Here is a 17944-nt window from a genome sequence, read left to right as displayed (position 1 = left end):
ACGCTGCGCTATCTTTGGCCTGATTTCAAGCCGGAGTGCCTCAAGGTCCTCGTCAGCGACGCCGCGGCCTATATGATTAAGGCCGGCCATGCCCTGAAGGAACTCTTCCCGGACTTCCTGCATGTGACTTGCGTTGCCCACGCGCTCCACCGTGTCTGTGAGACAGTCCGAGAAATGTTCAAGGACGTCAACGACCTGATTGCCACGACGAAGAAGGTGTTCGTCAAAGCCCCGTCGCATGTTGTCCTTTGGAAGGAGCAGCAGCCCAATCTTTATCTCCCCCCCGGAGCCCATTCTGACTCGGTGGGGGACGTGGATCGACGCCGCGGTGTTTTACGCCGAGCACTTCGAGGCCGTCAAGGACATTGTGGACCAGCTGAACGATGACGACGCGATGGCAATCCGGAGTGCCAAGGACCTGTTCGGAAAGGCGGACATCAAGCTCAGTTTGGTCGTCTTAAATGCCCACGTATCGTTCATCCCGAAGATCCTTAAGCAGCTGGAGGAGGCCGGCATGGAGCTGGTCAAGGCCTTCCAGCTCCTTGATCAGGCCAAGGAAGAGCTCGAAAAGATCCGAGGCTGCCGTAAGGAGATCCTGCTCACCAAGTTCAAGGCGGTGCTGCAGCGCAATCCCGACATTGGTGTGCTGAGGACAGTGGCTTTGATCCTGGATGGAGATCAGCACGGATCTGAGGTTGGTGTACCGGCTGGAGTCAAGCTTGCCGACATCCCCCTCTTGAGGTACTGCCTCATCGTCAGCGTCGACGTGGAAAGGTCCTTCTCCGTCTACAGAAACGTCCTCACCGACCGCCGACACCGCCTCACCAAGGAGAACATTACCAAGATAATGATTTCAAACACCTACTTTAACCGTTCCTAAAAGAGTTCCTAAAAGGCAATCTTGTCAATTTCTTCTAGTCCTCTACTTATCAAACAATGCGGTTGCAATAAAGGTACCTGAGCGTCATTTTTTACTTGTTTACTAGCCCAGAGTGCTTAATGTTGTGCAGGAAAAAGCTTACCATTTTTTGTTCTTTTTTTGACTGATTTCTGAAAAACTTGGTAATAATAAAAAATGAATAAAACGGGGGAAAAAAATATTTCGGGATTTTTTCACATAAAAAAAAAAATTCCCGCTTTTCAAAACATAAAAGGCCTATTTTCTTAACATAAAAATCCGTAGTCTAGTGATTACACAGCCGTTTTCCTCACTCACGCGACCTAATGCACTGTATAGTGATCGGCCTCGAACTCAACCGAGCGTCACGTATTAATAGCGCGTCTTTTGGTTCATGCGCGTCGGGCTTCGCCCGCGTATCTTGTGCAGCTCTCGGACGCTCAACTCCTCTTCCTCCGTTCTTCCAGGCTGGCCAGTGCGCGCGAGTTCTTTGCTCATCAAGTCCTTCGCTGCAAGTCCTCCGCTTCAGTCCTATCGAGTGCAAGTTCCTGACGCAAGTCCTATCGAGTGCAAGTTCCTGACGCAAGTCCTATCGAGTGCAAGTTCCTGACGTGAGTCCTATCAAGTGCAAGTTCCTGACGCAAGTCCTTTCGAGGGCTTTGTGCAGCGGGTTATATAGCTACGCCCCCGAACATTCTGGAACCCTCTCGAACCTTCTCACCACGCCCTGTGATGCAACGCCGCCGCCACCACCTCTGAGCCCTGATTGGCGTCTCGTGCTTATCGTCAGCGCTTCTGCCGCTCCGCCTTCGGCTCCGCCCCGACCTTCCTCGCCTGCCTCGTGTTAACTCGCCCAAAATGAACCAAAGTTAGTGCAAAGGGGCATGAGGCTAGGGTAGCTGGAAAGTCGGTAGAAGTAGGGCCTATTCTCCTGGCTCTACTCAATGCAGAACTAACATAGGAAAAGGACTAAGCTTACAAATACTAAGACATAACTATTCTATCGCGAGGCTACATGTTGCTTGTGTGACAAACTATGAGGGGGAAATTTTAACCTTTATTAAACTCATTGTACAAACTCAAAACCGCAACAATATATATATATATATCTGTGCAGTGTCTGTCTTGTGTTGTCTTGTCTTGTGTTGTCACTGAACTACTCCCTCAAACTTTTGTGAAATCGTACTATTCCAACTTGACCCACGGCGGGAGTATGCGCTCTACTGAGTGGCGTTCTAGTTCGATTTGTGTTCAAAATATACCATTAAAATGAAATAAGTTGTTCCTCGATCATAAACTGACGTTTGTAGATAGACAGACAGATGGACGGACATGAACCAATTGCTTAACTCCGCTTTTTGCCTCGCGTGTGCGGGGTAATTATTTCAAAAAGGTTATTTAATCGAAAATATCTACAAGTACTCAACTCCATGAATTTACAATCGTTGATCAAATTGCAGAAACAGCAAAAGTAAAAATATATAAATCAGGTAAATATAAAATATAATCCCCCCTCTTCTTTTCCCGATTGTTCATTCACTTCCTTGTTGTGTCCAACTGTAGGCCCCATTGTCCCACTTCGAGGTTGTTGCCTTTTTACCACCAAACCTCACTCTTGCATTAACATAAAAATTGTATATAAATGTCTCGACTTGATCACCTTGCCTTTGTGAACCAGCTCAATCAGCCGGCGTGACAAAACAAACAACCATCTCAAAGCATAACCACCACCACCACCAACTCAACTTCACTCGACTCAATATCAGAAAAAAACACGTGTGCACGACAAGCACCACAATTAACTTGTAAGATCTTTGGAAAAACATTTTAAAGTGACAGTTAAAAAAAAAAAATCACTTTCTCCCAAATAAAACCTTCACCCTCAATGTGGAGAATCACAAAGAAGTTTAATTTGTACATCGAGCCGAATGGATCACTTTGTTTTTGATAGTCATGGACTCATGTGGTTCGTGCCTGGACTTCGCTTAAAGTTTTGTTATTTTACAGGGAAATGTCAACCGAGTGTGAATGGAGTTTTAAAAATAATCATTAATCTCTTGCTGATGTGATGTGATTTGATGAATAAAATCATCCTTGGAAGGAGGTGACGGGTTTGAGAATGATGATGCTTTCTGTGCAAGGAATGTGAAAAATTCCTTTTTAAACTTCATTCTTTTCTTCTCTTTTCAGTGAAACGATACTTTTGTCCAAAGGTGGGTCTGGAATAATTCTTGAAGTGGTTTGTGGTTTGTTTTGATCTTGAAGTGGTTTGTTTCAAAAGTAGATGTGAGGGTTTGTCAGATGGTCCTTTCAGAGAAACAGGGTGAGTGTGAGGAAATTGTATCGGTTGAATGGTATTCCAAGTGTTGATCCAGCTCCTGATTGTATCAAGGTCTGTGGGGAGGGAAGAGGCTTCTGCATGCTGTCTGAAGGATGAGAATAGATATGGCCGAGAGTCGATCAAAAGCAGGATTGTCCAGGAGCTGATGCCACAGGATTTTCGAGGGAATAAAAGATCATGAAGGGGAGGAAGAGGACTGGGCTCCAGATTGGGAAAATTGGCACCTTAGGGAACTCGATCCTTCACGCGGGAGAATGTGTGAGAACAGAGGATCTTCTTAAGTGGTATACTCTGCGAGTGGAAGAAGTCAGTAATGCATTGGAGGAGATGGCCTTGCACACCAGACGCAGAGAGTTTGGAGATCAGGGCAGGGTGCCAGACTATGAAATGCTCGAAATATGTCCAGAGAGCCGGCATTGCTCTCACGTCTGTGATTGAGGGTTTTCATCCATTGGTGGGAGTGTAGAAGCATCATGTTCGGGGTAGAATGATAGGGTCAGAAACCGTAATGATGACCTGAAATCAGACAGTTGGAGAAAAGGAAGGCTTTGATGCCAATTGCAATGCTAGATTCCATGACGTTGCTTATGATTGGAAGCAAGCTAATAGGACTGCAGTTAAAAGGTTCCATTATTGCAATGTTTTTGGCAATCTTCCGGGCAGAGAAAATTGACAAAGAATGAACAAGAGCACCAGAGCAGATTTTTAGGATGCATGCACTGATGTCTTCTGGGCATGTTGCATAATCAGAGTGGAGGTTTGCCAGACACCTCTCCACCTTCAGTGTGAAAGACAGTGTCCAGGGTACGGGAGGTGAGGGCAGGAATATGTATGGAGTGAGGACTCAGGTGTGCAAGATTTCAAAGCAAAGCTGAATTGATGCTTTTTCCGCCTTCTCAACAGCAGAGTCAACTACGGCTGTGGTACCACAGTGGGGAATTGAGTTCGTGACAAACTGCAAATCCGTTACCAGAACGGGGTTAACCTGTTGAACCTGAAGAGACAATACCCAGGGATAAACACCGATAAATCGTGGACATCTTGTGGGAGGAAGGATTCGGTTGGGCAGATAATATCAGGTGTACAATTGCAGCTTGGGTTGAGAGATTTGTCAAATTGTAGTGAAAACCTTGGATTTTTGAGGTCCAGAGTGCAAGAGAAGTGCTGTTGACAAGGATGTGAAAGAGGGGAGGGGGTGGGGCGGCACACTGGGGAAGCAGGGACGGGGCAGCACGCTGGGGAAGCAGGGACGGGACGGCACGCTGGGAAGCGGGGACGGGACGGCACGCTGGGAAGCAGGGACGGGACGGCACGTTCGGGAAGCAGGGACGGGACGGCACGCTCGGGAAGCAGGGACGGGACGGCATGCTGGGGAAGCAGGGACGGGACGGCATGCTGGGGAAGCAGGGACGGGACGGCACGCTTTGGAAGCAGGGACGGGACGGCACGCTGGGGAAGCAGGGACGGGACGGCACGCTCGGGAAGCAGGGACGGGACGGCACGCTCGGGAAGCAGGGACGGGACGGCACGCTCGGGAAGCAGGGACGGGACGGCATGCTGGGGAAGCAGGGACGGGACGGCACGCTTTGAAAGCAGGGACGGGACGGCATGCTGGGGAAGCAGGGACGGGACGGCATGCTGGGGAAGCAGGGATGGGACGGCACGCTCGGGAAGCAGGGACGGGACGGCACGCTCGGGAAGCAGGGACGGGACGGCACGCTGGGAAGCAGGGACGGGACGGCACGCTCGGGAAGCAGGGACGGGACGGCACGCTCGGGAAGCAGGGACGGGACGGCATGCTGGGGAAGCAGGGACGGGACGGCATGCTGGGGAAGCAGGGACGGGACGGCACGCTTTGGAAGCAGGGACGGGACGGCACGCTGGGGAAGCAGGGACGGGACGGCACGCTCGGGAAGCAGGGACGGGGCGGCACGCTCGGGAAGCAGGGATGGGACGGCATGCTGGGGAAGCAGGGACGGGACGGCACGCTTTGGAAGCAGGGACGGGACGGCATGCTGGGGAAGCAGGGACGGGACGGCATGCTGGGGAAGCAGGGACGGGACGGCATGCTGGGGAAGCAGGGACGGGACGGCACGCTCGGGAAGCAGGGACGGGACGGCACGCTCGGGAAGCAGGGACGGGACGGCATGCTGGGGAAGCAGGGACGGGACGGCACGCTTTGGAAGCAGGGACGGGACGGCATGCTGGGGAAGCAGGGACGGGACGGCATGCTGGGGAAGCAGGGACGGGACGGCACGCTCGGGAAGCAGGGACGGGACGGCACGCTCGGGAAGCAGGGACGGGACGGCACGCTGGGGAAGCAGGGACGGGACGGCACGCTGGGGAAGCAGGGACGGGACAGCACGCTGGGAAGCAGGGACGGGACGGCACGCTCGGGAAGCAGGGACGGGACGGCACGCTCGGGAAGCAGGGACGGGATGGCACGCTCGGGAAGCAGGGACGGGACGGCATGCTGGGGAACCAGGGACGGGACGGCATGCTGGGGAAGCAGGGACGGGACGGCACGCTTTGGAAGCACGCTGGTAAAAGTGATTTTGTTTGCTCATTCAATCAAACATGTTCGTGCTGTGGCCTGTTCTAATTAGCTGGAGGGAAAGTTTTTTCACGTTTGTGTTGACACATTTATGCTTAAAATTACATGAAACATTCTACATCCTCTGAATAATCTTTATTGTACAATGCGATTTTGTTTAGAGAGTTTGAGAATAAAATGAACTCTGATCTGTTATTCTCAACTCACCCAAAACCCGATTTACCTGTTCAGGCTCGTTTCACGTTTGACAAAAATGGTCGTTCCAGCAAACGAGATGCTATCAAGACTGACGAAGAACCTGACAGACTTCCTGCAGTTGTCTCATAAACTCGTGAACATTTTCTTGTAAATGGAAGTAAAGAGTAAGTCAATGCGTATAAAGAAGGCTAAAGTTTCATGTGTTTTGTCCATCGATCTCTGCAATTATTTATTTGATGATCGCATCCTCAATTAATCTTTTAACTTTGCTAAACAGATCCCCTTTCGAAGGTTCCTCTATTTCATTCTAGTCTCCACTGATGCTCATTCATCCCCTTATTGTTTGTCTATTGTCCCATTCTTCCATTGTCGATCTGTCACCTTCTACCTCCTTTCATGTCACTCTTCCATGATTGGAGGACTTCTCTACTGCTTTCAGAAAAGACTTCACTTTTTCATTTCGACAAAAAAAATGTACATTTCCAGAACACATTGGTGTCCAATTAGCATTACAAGCTTATACTGTGTTGTTTTGACAAACATCGATTGTTTTGTCTTTGTAGGGATGCATACAAGGAAGTACAAGGAATGCAAGAAAACAAGAAAAAGACAACTCCATCCATTCAGCCCAAGTGACCACCGATCCCACAACTTCCGGCAGATTACAATCACAACAGAAACAGAGATCCTTGAGGATTATTTTTAATTATTGGTTGGAGAGGATAAGTTTCACACATCATTGAATGAAGTGATTTGGGGGTGGGAGAGTTGGAGGGCAGGAGGTTTCACAAGGACCTCCATTGCCACTACCAGACCCGAGTAATGAATCTCTCTTCAGGACCAAAGGTTTTAACATCTGGACTGAAAAAGGTTTTTTTTTTATAACTTACAAGGAGTTGTGCCAAGAAGGTACGTCAGGGTTGTGTGTCTGCTACTCGCTATCAAGGTGGCCTTCTGTCAGGGTTGTGTATCTGCTACTCGCTATCAAGGTGGCCTTCTGTCAGGGTTGTGTATCTGCTACTCGCTATCAAGGTGGCCTTCTGTCAGGGTTGTGTCTGCTACTCGCTATCAACGTGGCCTTCTGTCTGGGTTGTGTATCTGCTACTCGCTATCAAGGTGGCCTTCTGTCTGGGTTGTGTATCTGCTACTCGCTATCAAGGTGGCCTTCTGTCTGGGTTGTGTATCTGCTACTCGCTATCAAGGTGGCCTTCTGTCTGGGTTGTGTATCTGCTACTCGCTATCAAGGTGGCCTTCTGTCAGGGTTGTGTATCTGCTACTCGCTATCAAGGTGGCCTTCTGTCAGGGTTGTGTGTCTGCTACTCGCTATCAAGGTGGCCTTCTGTCAGGGTTGTGTCTGCTACTCGCTATCAACGTGGCCTTCTGTCTGGGTTGTGTATCTGCTACTCGCTATCAACGTGGCCTTCTGTCTGGGTTGTGTATCTGCTACTCGCTATCAAGGTGGCCTTCTGTCTGGGTTGTGTATCTGCTACTCGCCATCAAGGTGGCCTTCTGTCAGGGTTGTGTATCTGCTACTCGCTATCAAGGTGGCCTTCTGTCAGGGTTGTGTGTCTGCTACTCGCTATCAAGGTGGCCTTCTGTCAGGGTTGTGTCTGCTACTCGCTATCAACGTGGCCTTCTGTCTGGGTTGTGTATCTGCTACTCGCTATCAAGGTGGCCTTCTGTCTGGGTTGTGTGTCTGCTACTCACTATCAAGGTGGCCTTCTGTCAGGGTTGTGTGTCTGCTACTCGCTATCAAGGTGGCCTTCTGTCTGGGTTGTGTATCTGCTACTCCCTATCAAGGTGGCCTTCTGTCAGGGTTGTGTGTCTGCTACTCGCTATCAAGGTGGCCTTCTGTCAGGGTTGTGTATCTGCTACTCGCTATCAAGGTGGCCTTCTGTCAGGGTTGTGTATCTGCTACTCGCTATCAAGGTGGCCTTCTGTCAGGGTTGTGTGTCTGCTACTCGCTATCAAGGTGGCCTTCTGTCAGGGTTGTGTGTCTGCTACTCGCTATCAAGGTGGCCTTCTGTCAGGGTTGTGTCTGCTACTCGCTATCAAGGTGGCCTTCTGTCAGGGTTGTGTCTGCTACTCGCTATCAAGGTGGCCTTCTGTCAGGGTTGTGTCTGCTACTCGCTATCAAGGTGGCCTTCTGTCAGGGTTGTGTCTGCTACTCGCTATCAAGGTGGCCTTCTGTCAGGGTTGTGTCTGCTACTCGCTATCAAGGTGGCCTTCTGTCAGGGTTGTGTCTGCTACTCGCTATCAAGGTGGCCTTCTGTCAGGGTTGTGTGTCTGCTACTCGCTATCAAGGTGGCCTTCTGTCAGGGTTGTGTCTGCTACTCGCTATCAAGGTGGCCTTCTGTCAGGGTTGTGTCTGCTACTCGCTATCAAGGTGGCCTTCTGTCAGGGTTGTGTCTGCTACTCGCTATCAAGGTGGCCTTCTGTCTGGGTTGTGTGTCTGCTACTCGCTATCAAGGTGGCCTTCTGTCGGGGTTGTGTATCTGCTACTCGCTATCTGCACATTATATATGTGAAGATACTGTCTCTTGTGGCCAACTTTGTTTTTTTCTATCGTAATTTTGCCATAGGTTTGGATTCATTTGAAGCAACTTGTGCTTATTTTATTTATTTTCTTTCTGAGGAGTATTTCCGTGTTACATTGGGCGACAAACACAGACAGCATTCGCCTATTTATGTTTACCCAGCAGGGACCCACCGGACATCTGCGCATTGTAAATGATGCGACTTCATGACTTCAATGGAACAATAGTAGATTCCCTTCATCCGGTATCTTTGTGAATGAATGAATGAATGAATGATCGTTTTAAGGCCATTTCTCCCCGCTGGAGCAGGGGTTAGCCTTGCGGGCCCCATGACAATCGTGGTTCTGTAGCGACTGCCGCTGGGTTTTCACAATAGCCTTGCACCTATCAAGGACGCGGAGCGATCACCATGCCGGGCTCGTCCAGGACGCCCGGGCAGGCTCGCCCTCAACTTGCCAGGCCGCAGCCAGGACGCTGGGCCACGCCCCCTGGCGCCGGGCCTGGGCAAACCCCCTGGGATAATAGATATATATTGCTGACCGATAAACGGGTTTTCAGAGTGCCTGAGTGTTTGATTCGATTAAAGCAACTCAGATGAATTCCAGCTTTTTGTCGCGTCCATTCTTCCGATCGACGTGGGAGCCCCAGCTCCTTCAGTTCCCTGTTTGAGGCAATGTTTTTATGGCCGGATGCCCTTCTTGACGCCAACCCTTGGTCACGCTCTTACGATGTGCAGGGATATGGTGTACCTATTCTCAATCGGGGTACACACCATGATCATTAACTGCATAAAATCATTAACTGACGAACTGTATAAATAAGATATTTTAATGTCCTTTTGTTCTCCCTCCCCGTTTACCGAATAAACTCGCACATGAAGTCACTTGGTCTCTGAGTGATTGGAGTTGCCCTGATAAAAAATGGTTTTAGTTGTTAATCTTCCATTAAATGAGTGGTTCATCACCTTTTTCTCAACAGGGAATGACAAAGGTCACCGATAAATGACCACGGACTGCCAATTATGAACCACGTACTTAATGTTCTCTACGAGTCTACAGTCTATACTTTAGTACGCCATAAATGTCTAACTTTTTCGTTTTTTACAATTGCTTAGTTTACCTGCCTTTGATGTCACAAACCTTCGAGTAAACATGAAGTGCTTGATGGAATTACTTGAAAACGTGGTGTTATACTCATTGCCATGAAAAAGGAAAAAAAAATGTTGCCCCTTGCACTGTCACAGTGTCACGCCATGTGCTGTCATGGCGCCTAAGAACAGATCAAACTCTTACTCTAACAAATCTTCGCTTGTGTGTAAAAAAATATATGCATGGAAAATGTAGTTAGAACTGCTCATATTCACGAACATACACAGTGTGAAGGGGAACTGTTTCTGATTTCCCCAGCAGGCTCAGCTCTCCTACTCTTTTTGAAGAAGAACACTGTGGGATCTTTAACGTCGGCCAACTCATGTTGGCAAACAGGATGCCTGGTTGAACATCCATTCGAGGGATGGGCACACACATTGATGGATCACCCCACCTGCGAAGCACCAGGATGAAAGTTTATAGCTGGGTTGGGATTCAAACCCATACTAGAAACGAGACAGCTTAGAGGAGATTGTGTGCATCTCAAAGCCATCCTGCCAGGCCAACACTCACTGAGGCCTTTCACCATGTTTTCCTTTATGTCCAGACCTTCCCTCACATGTCTGTCCTCGTCATATGTCATGGCCTATCTCGTGTGTACACTCCGGTCAGGTTAAGGAAACTCTACTCGTGAAAGAGAACAAATAAAAAAGAGCACTGTGTAGCGGTTACCGCTGGGTGTACACAATCGCCTTGCACCAACCAGGACGCAGCCAGGGCGCAATCGCCATGCCGGGCTCGTCCGGACGGGCCCAGACGCACCTCTCCCGGGCATGCCCGAACTCGCTGTTCCCGGGCTCGCCCAAACCTCCCGGGCACGCCCGGTCTCGTCTTTCCCGGGCATGCCCGCTCTCACCTTTCCAGGGCTCGCCCAGAACGCCCGGGCATGCCCGCTCTCGCCTTTCCAGGGCTCGTCCAGGACGCCCGGGCATGCCCGCTCTCGACTTGCCAGGCCTCGCCCAACACGCCCGGGCAGGTCCAGACTCGCCTTTCCAGGACTCGCCCTTGACACCCAGGCATGCCCGGTCTCGCTTTTCCCGGGCAAACGCTCCGGCATAAATGTGTATATATATTGCTGCCCGCAAAACGGGCTTTTCAGAGTACCCGAGTTTGATACGTGCATTAAAGCAACTCGGCCGAATTTCCGTCTTTGGTCGCGTCAATTCTTTTGACTCGCGTTGGAGCACAGCTCCTTCATTGGTGACCCCGAACATGGATACGGCAGTGGCTCTTAAGCTGCCTACCTTCTGGGAGGCTCATGCGGCTGTTTGGTTCGCCCAGGCGGACTCCCAGTTCGCCCTGCGAGACATCACCGCCGACGACACCCGCTTCCACCATGTCGTGGCAGCGCTCGGCTCCGCCACCGCGGCCCGTGCCCTGAGCCTCCTCGAGCGCCCACCAGCTGCTGACAAGTATGACGCGATTAAGACGCTCCTCCTCGACGCTTTCGCCCTCTCACCGGCAGCACGTGCACGGCGCCTGCTCGACCTGCCCGAGCTTGGCGACCCACGCCCGTCCAAGCGCATGGACTACATGCTCTCATTGCTCGGTGAGCACTCTCCGGATTTTCTGTTCCGCGAGCTGTTCCTTCGCCAGCTGCCTAACCCGGTACGCCTCGCCCTGGCTGGCACGTCGATCACGGATCCCCGCGCCCTCGCCAGGGAAGCCGACAAGATCTCCTCGGTGGGCCAGCACGTCGGAGGGCCTACCTGGAGCCCGCCGCGTTCCGAGGCGACGCCCACGACGCCCGAGCGCCCTGCGTGGTTGGAGGCCGAACTGCCGGTGCAACTGGCGGCCGCCACGCCGCGCCGACCGCTTCCAACACGACGGCCGGGGCCTCCACCTGACCAGGCGTGGTGTTATTACCACGCCAGGTTCGGACACAAGGCTCGGACATGCCGACCCCCGTGCACTTTCGGCAAGTCGGGAAACGGCCGGGCCGGCGTTCATTACCAGCCATGAGCGCTGGCCACTCGGGCAACTTGCTTTTTATTAAGGACAAAGCGTCCGGGCGGCGTTTCCTTTGTGACACTGGCGCCCAACTGAGCGTCATACCCGCCTCCGAGCAGGACAGGCAGAACGCCATTTGCGGCCCCTCTTTGGTCGCTGCTAATGGATCGGCCATACGCACTTTCGGCCCGCGCGACGTCACCCTCTGCTTCGGCAGCCAGCGCTTTCAGTGGACCTTTGTGACCGCCAGCGTCCCCATGGCTTTGCTGGGCGCCGACCTCCTCTGCGCGCACGGGCTGCTGGTCGATGACAAACGACGTCGCCTTGTCAACGCCGAGACCTTCAGCTCACTGGCGTGTACAATGAGCAGCTCCGCGCCGACCAAACTGGCATGCACCCTCCCGACGGCGAACGATTTCGCTCGCCTGCTCACGGAATTCCCGGCCCTCACGCGGCCGACGTTTTCGGCCGCCGCAGTGCGACATGGGATCGAGCACCACATACCCACTACGGGCCCGCCGGTCTACGCCAGGGCCCGCCGCCTCGACCCGGCCAAGCTCTCCGTGGCAAAGGCCGAGTTCGACGCGTTGGAGCGCCTCGGCATTGTGCGGCGCTCCGATAGTGCGTGGGCCTCACCACTGCACATTGTGCCAAAGCCGGGGGGTGGATGGCACCCGTGTGGCAACTACCGCCGCCTCAACGACGCTACCACCCCCGACAGGTACCCGATCCCGCACATCCAGGAATTTTCCGCCCGTTTGGCGGGACGGGTCATATTTTCAAAAATTGACCTGATACGGGGATACCACCAGGTACCTGTCCGGGCGGCCGACGTCCCGAAGACGGCCGTCATCACGCCGTTCGGCCTGTTCGAATTTTTGAGGATGCCGTTTGGCCTCAAGAACGTGGCCCAGGCGTTCCAACGCTTGATGGACGGCGTGCTGCGCGACCTGCCATTTCTTTTCGTCTATCTGGACGACATCCTCGTCGCCAGCACGTCCCGTGCCGAGCACCTCCTCCACCTCCGAACACTGTTCGGTCGCCTCAGCGAGCACGGCTTAATTGTCAACCCGGCCAAATGCAACTTCGGCACGACGACCATTGACTTTTTGGGCCACCGCATCACCAAGACCGGGTCCGTGCCGCTGCCGACCAAGGCAACTCGAGGCCATCACCACGTTCCCGCGTCCCCGCTCCATCAAGGCCCTACAAGAATTCCTCGGCATGGTGAATTTTTATCACCGATTCGTGCCCCGCGCTGCTCAGCTCATGCGGCCCCTTTACGAAGCCCTCCGGGGCAAGCCGGCCAAGCATGAAATCGTCTGGTCCACGGCCATGGATGCGGCATTCGCGAGCGCAAAGCGGGCCCTCACCGACGCAACGCTGCTGGCTCACCCGGTGCTCAACGCGCCCATCGCCCTCACTACGGACGCCTCCAACTACGCGGTGGGCACCGTCCATGAACGATGGGTGGACGGGGTTTGGCAGCCACTCGCCTTTTTCAGCCGGCAACTCCGGCCGAACGAGTTAAAATACAGCACGTTCGACCGCGAGCTCCTCGGTTTATTCCTGGCCGTTCGCCATTTCCGACACCTCCTGGAGGGCCGCCCGTTCACGGCTTTCGTCGACCACAAGCCATTGGCTTACGCAATGCCCAAAGTCATGGAGCCGTGGTCGGCCTGCCAGCAGCGCCACCTCTCCGCCGTGTCGGAATTCACCACGGACATCCGGCACGTCGCCGGCAAAGACAACGCCGTGGCCGACTGTCTTTCTCGGGCCAGCGCGAACGCGGTCCACCTCGGCGTGGACTTCGTGCTCATGGCGGCTGACCAGACCACCGACACCACAGTGCAGGCCCTCCGGGCGGCGGACACGGGCCTCCGCCTGGCCGACATCCCCTTCGCGGACACTGTCCTGCTCTGCGACATCTCCCAGGGCCAGCCTCGCCCCATCGTGCCCGTTACCTGGCAGCGCCGCATCTTCGCCTCCATCCACGGCCTTTCTCACCCGGGCCGGAAAGCTTCTCAGAAGCTGGTGTCGGCGCGTTTCGTCTGGCACGGCCTTCGACGTGACGTCCGCGACTGGGCCAACGCCTGCACGGCCTGCCAGCGAGCCAAGGTCCACCGCCACACCCAGGCCCCGCTGGCACCTTTCGCCATGCCTGAACGGCGTTTCGACCACGTCCACATGGACCTAGTCCCCTGCCCCCATCGCGGGGGTTCACCCACCTGCTCACCATGGTGGACAGGACCACCAAGTAAGTGGCCAGAGGCCGTGCCCCTCACCTCCACCACCACCGCCGACATGGCACAGGCGTTCATCGCCACCTGGGTCGCGCGCTTCGGCGCACCGGCGGACATCTCGTCCGACCGCGGCCCACAGTTCACGTCCGAACTTTGGGGCACGGTCACCCGCTCATTGGGAGTCACTCTGCACCGCACCACGGCCTACCACCCCCAAGCCAACGGGTTGTGCGAGCGGTTTCACCGCTCCATGAAGGCCGCACTCATGGCCGGCCTTCAGGACGACGGTTGGGCCGACCGGCTGCCGTGGGTCCTTTTGGGCCTCTGCACGGCCCCCAAGGAGGACCTCCGGGCGTCCACCGCCGAGCTCGTCTACGGCCAGCCGCTCTGCGTCCCGGGCGAGTTCATGCCCGACGCTACCAGTCCCTGGTCCGCCGCACGCCAGCGCTCGGACCTCCAGGAGGCCACCCGACGATTTGCCCCCGTGCCAACGTCCCGCCACAGTGGCCTCCAGTCCTACGTCCCCCCGGCGCTTCGTACAGCGGAGTACGTCTTTGTGCGTCATGACGCACACCGGGGGCCACTCCGGCCGCCGTACAACGGGCCCTTCCGGGTCCTGCGACGGGGCGACAAGTCATTCGTCGTCGACTTCGGCGGCCGGTCGGACCGGATTTCTGTGGACCGCCTCAAACCGGCGCACGTGGACGTCGACCGACCACCACGGTTGGCCCTTCCTCCGCGGAGAGGCCGCCCCCCGTCCACAGTTCCCCCCGCTCGACCACCCACCACCACATCGGAACCCCCCCCCCCCCACGACCCTCCAGGGGTCGCTTCGGCCGGGTCATCCGGACCCCCCTTAAATTGACCCTGCCGGTGCAGGTCGATTCTGGAGGGGCGTTTGTAGCGGTTACCGCTGGGTGTACACAATCGCCTTGCACCGACCAGGACGCGGCCAGGGCGCAATCGCCATGCCGGGCTCGTCCGGACGGGCCCAGACGCGTCTCTCCCGGGCATGCCCGCTCTCGCCTTTCGCTTTTCCAGGGCTCGCCCAGAACGCCCGGGCATGCCCGCTCTCGCCTTTCCAGGGCTCGTCCAGGACGCCCGGGCATGCCCGCTCTCGACTTGCCAGGCCTCGTCCAACACGCCCGGGCAGGTCCAGACTCGCCTTTCCAGGACTCGCCCTTGACACCCGGGCATGCCCGGTCTCGCTTTTCCCAGGCAAACGCTCCGGCATAAATGTGTATATATATTGCTGCCCGATAAACGGGCTTTTCAGAGTACCCGAGTTTGATACGTGCATTAAAGCAACTCGGACGAATTTCCGTCTTTGGTCGCGTCAATTCTTTCGACTCGCGTTGGAGCACAGCTCCTTCAACTGTTTACAATTACAGGTTCCTTGGGTGGCTGCACACATTATAAAGAGGGTGAAACGATATTAAAGTGGGGATTCCAATCCAAGACGTCGAAAGAAAAAAAGAAGGAAAAAAAAGAAGAGGTGGTCAAGGTAGTTAAAGAACTAACCTGATACTGATCCTGGGCTACCTGGCCTTGTAGGCCACAGCATATCTGGATCTGACAGACATGTAATTATGAATTTATCCAACAATTATATCCAACCCCTCCATCCATTTGGCCAATGGGCGATCTCCATATTACAGAATGGATAAACTCATTTGTTTGAAGATGCACAAAACAATTGGATAAGAAAAGAGATCCACACATCCGGTAACCTTGAAGCGCAGTGCTACGCATGCTTACTTGTATAACAAGAAGGAAGCGGACAACGTGGTAAGTTTAAGAGTCTTTATTATAAGAACTCAACTGTAGCACTGGAGCACACCGGGCTGCGCGCCCGGTGTATATCCCACGGCCACGCCTACCCCTGGGGCGTGGCTGCCGCCCACTTGGTGCGCGGAATGATGCCCTCACGCCAGTGAGCTTTCATGTCTGCCACACGCGCCCCCCCAGAATTCCCGCGCACCTGGAGGGCCAGTTTGCGGGGCAAACGGATGACCCGGCCGAAGCGCCCTCTGGCGACCGGCGGTGTCCGGGGTGCAGGGATGCCAGCTGGGATGCCTCCGGCTGCACCCGGGATGGCGGCGTGCCGGCGGGCGGCGTGCCGGCGGGCCTGGGCGGTGCCGGGGGTCCGCCCGCAGGGGGGCGGCCCCGACACGGGGGCCGAGCCACCGGCGGTGGGTGGTCCACGTCGAGGTGGGCCGGCTTGAGGCGATCCACCGAGACGTGGTCGGGAGTACTGCCGATGTCCAAGGTGAAATGTTTCCAGCATGCGGAAAGGCCCGTCATACGGGGGCCGCAGTGGTGCCTGGTGGGCGTCGTGCCGGACGAAGACGTACTCCGTGGTGCGAAGCTCCGGGGCGACGTGCGTAGGTGGGTGCCCGTGGTGCACCGTCAGCACCGGGGCGAACCTCCGGGCTGTCTCCTGCAGCGCAGAGCGCTCCTGCGCCGCGGCCCATGGTGCCGTGGGGTCGGGGAGGAACTCGCCCGGCACCCGCAGCGGTTGTCCGAAGACCAACTCCGCCGCAGATGCGCGCAGGTCGTCCTTGGGCACGGTCCGGAGGCCCAGCAGGACCCAGGGGAGCCTGTCGACCCAGCCGCCGTCACGGAGGGTGGCCCGGAGCACGGCCTTCAACGAGCTGTGGAACCGCTCGCACAGGCCGTTGGCCTGGGGGTGGTAGGCCATGGTTCGGTGCAGCTGGACCCCGAGCCCCCGCGCGACCGCCCCCCAGAGCTCCGAGGTGAACTGGGGGCCGCGGTCAGACGAGATGTCTGAGGGGGTGCCGAACCGGGTGACCGAGGTGGCGATGAACGTCTGCCGCCGTCGTCGCCGCCAAAGGCACGGCCTCCGGCCACCGGGTGGTGCGGTCCACCATTGTCAGGACGTGGGTGAAACCCCGCGAGGGGGGCAGAGGTCCCACCAGGTCCACGTGTACGTGGTCAAACCTTCGTTCCGGCACCGTGAACGGGGCCAATGGGGCCTGGGTGTGCCGGTGCACCTTCGCGCGCTGGCACGCGAGGCACGCCCTGGTCCAGCCGCGGACGGCCTTCCGCAGGCCTTGCCAGACAAACTTGTCGGCGACCAACCTCTGGGAGGCCTTCGTGCCCGGGTGGGACAGGCCGTGGATGGCGTCAAAAACCTGGCGCTGCCAGCCCGCGGGCACGATGGGGCGAGGCCGCCCGAGGGAGACGTCGCACAAGAGGGCCGCGCCGTCGAACAGCACCTCGGTGACGCGGAGGCCCGTGATGGCGGTCCGCAAGGCCTGGACGCCGGGGTCGGCGGCCTGGTCCGCCACCATCCAGGCATAGTCGATGCCAAGGTGGACTGCGTGGGCGACGGACCGGGAAAGGCAATCCACCACCGGGTTGTCCTTCCCCGCGACGTGCCGGATGTCCGTTGTATATTCGGACACGGCCGAGAGGTGACACTGCTGCCGGGCCGACCACGGCTCGGCGTCCTTGCCCATCGCGAAGACCAGTGGCTTGTGGTTGACGAAGGCCGTGAACGCACGGCCCTCGAGCAGATGGCGGAAGTGCCTGACCGCCAGGTGAAGCCCGAGCAACTCGCGGTCAAAGGTACTATAGCGGCGTTCGGGCGGGCGAAGCTGCCGGCTGAAGAACGCCAGCGGTTGCCAAGCACCACGCACCCATTGCTCGTGCACTGCGCCCACCGCGTAGTCCGAGGCGTCGGTGGTGAGGGCGATCGGTGCATCGGGCGCCGGGTGCGCGAGCATGGTGGCGTTAGCCAAGGTGAGCTTCGCGCCCGCGAACGCCGCGTCCAACTGCTCGGTCCAGGTAATGTCACCTTTGCCCGGATTCCCTCGGAGGGCCTCGTGCAGGGGGCGCAGGAGCTGGGTGATGCGGGGCATGAACCGATGGTAAAAGTTCACCATGCCCAGGAACTCCTGGAGCCCCTTGATCGTGCGGGGGCGCGGAAACCCCTTCACCGCCTCCACCTTGGCCGGTAGGGGGACGGCCCCGTGCCTGGTGACGCGGTGCCCCAAAAAGTCGATGTCGGCGACGCCGAACCGGCACTTGGTGGGGTTCACGATGAGGCCAT

General features: G+C 56.0%; 2 protein-coding genes across 9 annotated transcripts in view; both read left to right on the top strand.

The window, feature by feature from the left end:
• The window catches only part of LOC137422651 (tumor necrosis factor receptor superfamily member 6-like), a 163170-nt gene extending 153759 nt beyond the window's left edge, over nt 1-9411 (top strand). For both annotated transcript variants that reach the window (XR_013622647.1, XR_013622648.1), the window contains 2 exons: nt 8462-8874; nt 9186-9411. The gene's annotated coding sequence lies outside the window, so the exon portion shown is untranslated. The remainder of the gene's footprint in view (nt 1-8461; nt 8875-9185) is intronic.
• Nucleotides 1-17944, top strand: part of LOC137421903 (CD27 antigen) — a 172731-nt gene that overhangs the window by 42771 nt on the left and 112016 nt on the right. The window lies entirely within an intron of this gene.

The sequence above is a fragment of the Myxine glutinosa genome, chromosome 2, assembly GCF_964187855.1.
Source record: "Myxine glutinosa chromosome 2, kmMyxGlut1.1, whole genome shotgun sequence".
Lineage (NCBI taxonomy): Eukaryota > Metazoa > Chordata > Myxini > Myxiniformes > Myxinidae > Myxine > Myxine glutinosa.
Note: the sequence above shows the minus strand (reverse complement) of the source record. Positions and strands in the feature narration are given on the sequence as shown.